Source organism: Monodon monoceros, unplaced genomic scaffold (genome assembly GCF_005190385.1).
Source record: "Monodon monoceros isolate NGI ecotype Baffin Bay Population unplaced genomic scaffold, NGI_Narwhal_1 Super_Scaffold_20, whole genome shotgun sequence".
NCBI classification, from domain to species: Eukaryota; Metazoa; Chordata; class Mammalia; order Artiodactyla; family Monodontidae; genus Monodon; species Monodon monoceros.
Window position 1 is genome coordinate 40,823,290 of NW_021703777.1, and position 7,215 is coordinate 40,830,504.

General features: G+C 41.7%; 1 non-coding gene across 1 annotated transcript; it reads right to left on the reverse strand.

Annotated features, from left to right (window-relative positions):
• Nucleotides 1-5,238: 5,238 nt before the first annotated feature.
• On the reverse strand, nucleotides 5,239-5,311 carry TRNAG-CCC. Its single transcript has one exon. It is a non-coding gene; the product is annotated as a tRNA-Gly (tRNA).
• Nucleotides 5,312-7,215: the final 1,904 nt, after the last annotated feature.

A 7,215-nucleotide genomic window follows, 5' to 3' on the forward strand; every position in this document is an offset into this window, starting at 1 on the left:
CATAAGGTGACTGTTACGCCTGTGACAGTCACCTTGAGACGAGCTGTTTGAATGGAGAATGATGACTGGAGAATAATGAGAATAATGAATGGAGATGTTTGAAATGGAGAGTTCAGTGACTGCCACCACCCAGAGGGATGGTTGTGGGACCATGTCATGTGGTGTGCCTCTGGGTTGTGTCCATTCTGAACTTTGATGATGTCCCAGGACAGTGACTTTGTATACTAACATTCAATTTAGTGACTTTTAAAATGGTTCTGCTTTTCTGTTTAGATAGTATTTTTGTGTGTGTGATTATTCTTAAAATGCATCATTTTAATCACCACGCTTCCTGAATCTTCTTTTCCTTTTGGATTCCTTCAATTACACCATCTCCCCTTAAACGATAATCACATTTCATTCTACCTGATTCCCCAGGCCGGTTACCCAGACTAATGGAATGATAGACCTGGGCAACAGATTCAAGATCACTTACGACAACCTCTTGAGAATTTTACAAATGAGGGAACTAAGACCCAGAGAGGCAAAGTGACTTGTCCCACATCACAAAGCTGGTTAATGTGGAGGATAGAATGAAATAAGCAGGAGGAGAGTAAGAGGGCAAAGTTGATTTTTCACAGGGAAGATTTTCTGTAGAAGTTGATTACGTTGAGTTTTCAGGGAGGCAAATGTTCTGGTAGTTCCATGGGAAGAGAAAGATTGCTTTCTGGACCAACAAGAATATTACCCCACTGGCTGCCGTGTAATAATGGCAGATGGTAGCCACAGGGTTATTGTAGGTATGGACTCATAAGGTCTTTAGTCACGGCACTCACTGATACACCGTCAGCTCAGCACTTTGATCCTGAACCAGTGCTGAAAATAGAAACTCCTTCTGAAAGGACATGGCAGAATACTGAGGTGGCCCCCAAGATTATTGCCCCCTTTTGCACACACTCTTTATAATGCTCTTCCCCCTGAGTATGGACAGGTCTGTGTATATGACCGATTTCACTCCCATGGTGAAGTTACAGTACCTGACAAAGATGAAGAAATTTTGCAGATATAATCTCAGATCAGTTGATTTTGAGTGAGTCAAAAGGGAGATTATCTGGGATGGACCTGACTGAATTGGGTGAGAGTTATTCAGAAGGGACTGAGATTCAAAGGGAAGGAGATTCTCCTGCTGGCTTTAAAGAAGTAATCTGGTATGTTGTGAGAGACTTACATGGCTAAGACCTGAGACAGGTCCTCTAGGATGAGGTCAGCTGAGGGTGACCTCTGGCTGACAGCTAACAAGAAACCAGGCTCAGTCCTACAACCACAAGGAAGTGAATTCTGCTAACAACCTGAATGAGCTTGAAGAAGACCCCAGCTCCTGATAAGACCACAGCCCCAGCTGACACCTTGAGACCTGGTGAGACCCTGAGCAGAGGACCAAGTTAGGCTGTGTCTAGACTTCTAATGTACAGAAATTGTGAGATAGTAAATTTTTGTTGTTTGAAAAAAAAAAGTACCACTTTCCTGGAATGTCCCCAAGTTCAGGAGTGTAAATTCAGGCAAGAACAGCCCCCTGGGGAATACCTTGTTTCCACCTGGGGTCAGGGCTGATGCGTTTCTTTATAGTATAACCTATTAATTATGCAGGCCAAGAACGGCAGATTTTCAGAGAGTTAGCTCATCATGATTTCATAATTTCATCAAAATTTCATAATTTCATTTTGCAGAGAAACAGTTTTCTAGGCAGACAAATCAAACTTTGTTAGAAGCTTTACTTTAGGGAAGATCATTTATCCATTAGAGATTCGAAGTACATCTTCCCCTCTCGGGTACAGCATTTCTTCATTTTAAGCGAACTCTTTGCTTTCCGATATATGAGGGAGCACACTTGAGTTTTTCTGCTCTGTTACTCTGTTTTCTAGACTACCTCTTAATTCTTACCTCTGCTTACTAAACAGGAAATGCTAAACAGTATTAGTTTCTACTTGGTGCAAGGCATACTGGGGAGAGGAGGACTGAGATGTCTGAAACGAACTGGCCTTTTTCTTCCCTTTAGACGATGCCCCTTTGTTGAATGGGCTCTCTCAGTCAACTGCATTTCTGGTCATGGCCCTGCTGCAAAGCCTCTGCTCCACGATACTGGGCCCTCTCTGTTGTGAGGGGAGAAGGGGGTTGGCAATATTCTTGCTCAGGAAGAGCCACTTGGTGGGACTTATTTGTGACATTTCCAGTACACAAATTTAGAAGCATAATTCTCAGTCATGGCTGAACACCTGTAAAGAAAAGATTGTTCTAATCATGTTCAGCCGTATCCTCCCGATTACCCTAGACGTTATGGATATTCAGCCCAAATCAAAACCAAAGGCAAACTTCCTGCTTTGTGGGTCTCACAGAATGGGGCTTTGAGGAATCATGTCTGCGATCAAGGGAGCCCTAAGATGTGGGGGCGCTGCATGCTTCCACAGTGCAGTGTCCAGGCTCCTTTGTGAGATGCAGGCGATGAGGGCAAAGGGATGAAGTGAGAACATCGCCTCTGAGGAAACATGCCAGATTAGTTCGAGTCCATTTGACAGTCAGAAATCAGTCTCTGAGTGAGAATCCTTAACAGGACTCCACCCAGGAGAGCAGGAAGAAACACTGGACTAGGCGTCCTTCCTTTGCTGTTCTACCAACCAATCGTGTAACATTTGCCAATTTATAGAATCATTCCGAGCCTCAGTGTCCTCAGACGTAAGCGTGGGTATATCTGTTAGTGGTCTTTGTCTGCAAGGAGCAGAAACTAGCTCTCACCAATTTAAGCAGAAGAGGACTATTTGGAAGGTGCTGGGCTGCTCACAGAACCTGTGGAGGCTTGAGACCCAGGCTGCGGAAGGGCAGGAAGCAGAGTGGGTCTGGGGTCTATAGAACAGGAGCGTCTGCCATGGTAGGGACCACACTCAGCCTTGGTGGGCTCTTGGTTGGAGACTCTTGGTTGGAGGCATCCTTCTTTCCCATGTGAATATAGACAGTCCAGGGCTGGTACGGAGACTTCACAGTCATTGAGGATCCTCCTTGTCAAGTCCCTGGTTTTTGGTTTCTCACTTAGTGCAGAACTTCGGATTCATGATATGAATATGTAATTTAAAAGAAAAAAAAGGTGGACTTTCCAGTCTTTCTTTTCTGGAATAATTTCTCTCCTGGAATATATGCATTTGTTCAGCAAAATTTTGATTTGATTGAAGTTAATATAGTTTCTACCAACCTGAAGCTTGAAATGTTTAATGCAGCTCTAATTTTATTATTTAATGATATAAATAAGATGGAGAAGGCTCTAGGCTTGACAAACTTGACATTTAAATCTAACTTTGCTGGTGCTGGGAAAACTGGACAGCTACATGTAAAAGTATAAGATTAGATCACTCCCTAACACCATACACAAAAATAAGCTCAAAATGGATTAAAGACCTAAATGTAAGGCCAGAAACTATCAAACTCTTAGAGGAAAACATAGGCAGAACACTCTATGACATAAATCACAGCAAGATCCTTTCTGACCCACCTCCTAGAGAAATGGAAATAAAAACAAAAATAAACAAATGGGACCTAATGAAACTTAAAAGCTCTTGCACAGCAAAGGAAACCATAAACAAGACCAAAAGACAACCCTCAGAACGGGAGAAAATATTTGCAAATGAAGCAACTGTCAAAGGATTAATCTCCAAAACTTATAAGCAGCTCATGCAGCTCAATAACAAAAAAAACAAACAACCCAATCGAAAAATGGGCAGAAGACCTAAATAGACATTTCTCCAAAGAAGATATACAGACTGCCAACAAACCCATGAAAGGATGCTCAACATCACTAATCATTAGAGAAATGCAAATCAAAACTACAATGAGATATCATCTCACACCAGTCAGAATGGCCATCATCAAAAAATCTAGAAACAATAAATGCTGGAGAGGGTGTGGAGAAAAGGGAACCGTCTTGCACTGTTGGTGGGAATGTAAATTGATACAGCCACTGTGGAGAACAGTATGGAGGTTCCTTAAAAAACTACAAATAGAACTACCATATGACCCAGCAATCCCACTACTGGGCATATACCCTGAGAAAACCATAATTCAAAAAGAGTCATGTACCACAATGTTTATTGCAGCTCTATTTAGAATAGCCTGGAGATAGAAACAACCTAAGTGTCCACCATCGGATGAATGGATAAAGAAGATGTGGCACACATATACAGTGGAATATTAGCCATAAAAAGAAACGAAATTGAGCTATTTGTAATGAGGTGGATAGACCCAGAGTCTGTCATACAGAGTGAAGTATGTCAGAAAGAGAGAGACAAATACCGTATGCTAACACATATATATGGAATTTAAGAAAAAAAAAATGTCATGAAGAACCTAGGGGTAAAACAGGAATAAAGACACACACTTACTAGAGAATGGACTTGAGGATATGGGGAGGGGGAAGGGTAAGCTGTGACAAAGTGAGAGAGGGGCATGGACATATATACACTACCAAACGTAAGGTAGATAGCTAGTGGGAAGCAGCCGCATAGCACAGGGAGATCAGCTCGGTGCTTTGTGACTGCCTCGAGGGGTGGGATAGGGAGGGTGGGGGGGAGGGAGACGCAAGCGGGAAGAGATATGGGAACATATGTATATATATATATAACTGATTCATTTTGTTGTGAAGCAGAAACTAACACACCATTGTAAAGCAATTATACTCCAATAAAGATGTTAAAAAAAAATCTAACTTTGCAAAACAATCTAGTAGGCAAGAAAAGTATTTCCTAGGCTTCCTCAGATCTGCCTGGATATGTTGTTATAATATGGTAATGAGCTTCCCTAGAAGGGACAAAATACATGACTGAAGTTGCATTTTTATTTTGTGTTTTCTTGAAATAGATTCTCTAGATCAGAGACCTTTAAAATTATGTTTTCTCTGTGCTGGCCACACATTTAGCCATAGTTAGTATTAGAATTATAATTTGGGAAATATTTATAAGGAAGTACTCTGGCACTGAATACAACAGACCCTTTTTTTTGCTCTTCTGAGAGTCAGTGGGAACTCAGTTTAGAGAAGTGCTGGTTTTAAGGAACTGAAATTCACGCCATTCATTCAGTTTACTGTATTTTTTATAAAATATTTATTTATTTATTTGGCTGTGCTGGGTCTTCATTGTGGCATGCGGAATCTTCACTGCAGCATGTGGGATCTTTAGTTGCAACATGTGGGATCTTTTAGTTGCGGCGTGCGGGATCTAGTTCCCTGACCAGGGTTCGAACCTGGGCCCCCTGCATTGGGAGTGCAGAGTCTTAACCACTGGACCACCAGGGAAGTCCCAGTTTACTGCATATTAATCACTTACTTGGGAGTTTAACCTTTCCGATCATTTTCTTCATCTAAAATGACTGAGAATACTTGTGTGCTGATGCCAGAAATATTTTTCATCAGCTATCTTGATCAGCAGGTATTAAGTAAGCACAAAGTATTGATTGCACAGATTTTTTTTTTTTTTTTAATACTAGGAGATGGGTGAGGATTACAAGAGCCTCAATTTTGGTTTTCCAGTCAGGTTTAGGAGACTGGTTTATCTATGTATCTAGTACTTTCAAACAGCATTGTCCTCCTGATCATCAGTGACTAAGATATGCTGTAGAAACGGGGTCTGTTGTTTTCCCATCAGATTCCCCAGGGAGCATCTCCCACAGGCACAGACTACCATGCATCCCTGAGTGATGGAGAGCCCACCTGATCCCCATGGGCAGAATGTGGCAGAGGGGGCTAGCTGTACCCCCAAATTCATGCTTCTCTTTCTATCGTATGTAGTTGTCCCTGCTAAGTAGCTATCCAGCTGAGGTGAAATTTCCCAGCCCTTTTTTTTTTTTTTAACATCTTTATTGGAGTATAATTGCTTTACAATGGTGTGTTAGTTTCTGCTTTATAACAAAGTGAATCAGTTATACATATACATATGTTCCCATATCTCCTACCTCTTACGTCTCCCTCCCTCCCACCCTCCCTATCCCACCTCTCTAGGTGGTCACAGAGCACCAAGCTGATCTCCCTGTGCTATGTGGCTGCTTCCCACTAGCTATCTTTTTTACGTTTGGTAGTGTATATATGTCCATGCCTCTCTCTCACTTTGTCCCAGCTTACCCTTCCCCCTCCCCGTACCTCAAGTCCATTCTCTAGTAGGTCTGTGTCTTTATTCCCATCTTACCCCTAGGTTCTTCATGACCATTTTTTTCTTTTTTTTTTTAGATTCCATATATATGTGTCAGCATACGGTTTTTGTTTTTCTCTTTCTGACTTCACTCTGTATGACAGACTCTGGGTCCATCCACCTCACTACAAATAACTCAATTTCGTTTCTGTTTATTTTCCAGCCCTTTTTGCACCTAAGCATGGCCATGTAGCTATTTCTCACTAATAGAATGTGAATGGGGATGATATGTGACACTTCCTGGCCTTAACGTTTGAGAAGCGGGGATGCTTCCTCCATGTTCCTTCTTTCCTGCTCTACTGACTGGATGCAGATGACTCCACCTGGGCACGGTGGAGCCACAGGATGGAACAATTGTGAGGAGCAGCGCCACCTGTCAGCTGGGAACATCTACCTTTTATTCTTACCTGAACAAGAAATAAATTTTTATTGTGTTTGAGATTTTGTACTTCTGTAGGTCTATTTGGTATACCTACTAGCATTACCGTATTATAGGAAATAGATTCCCTTGGGTAGACCTCTGATCTTGCTACCCTATATTTTTTGAGTCTTTGAAATCCTTTGTCATTTTGAACTTACAGTGGAAAGAGAAGACTAGTCTACATCTTCTGTGCTTGTCAGATCTACAGACGTATGATTAAAAAATTGGCACTTCCCAGATTTATAAATCATCTTCCTAAATTCTCCTGAAATTTTAGCCTGTTGAGAGACAGTGTGACCTAGTGGTTAAGTGTGTAGAAGTGTGTAGGCTATGGAGCCAGCACGCCTGGGTGTAAATACTGCCTCTGTTGCTTACTATCTCTGTGAACTTGGGTAAATTGCTTAACCTTTCTGTGTCTCTGTCTCTTCATCTGCAAAGGAGGGATAACAACACTGCCTACCTCAAATGGTTGTTATGAGGATTAAATGAATTAGTATAGCTTAGTGCTTATGGTGGTTTCTGGCTTGAAGTAAGCACACAATAAATGTCATTTCTTATGATTATTGAGGGTCCTTGTTGTGGTTTAGCCTAGGA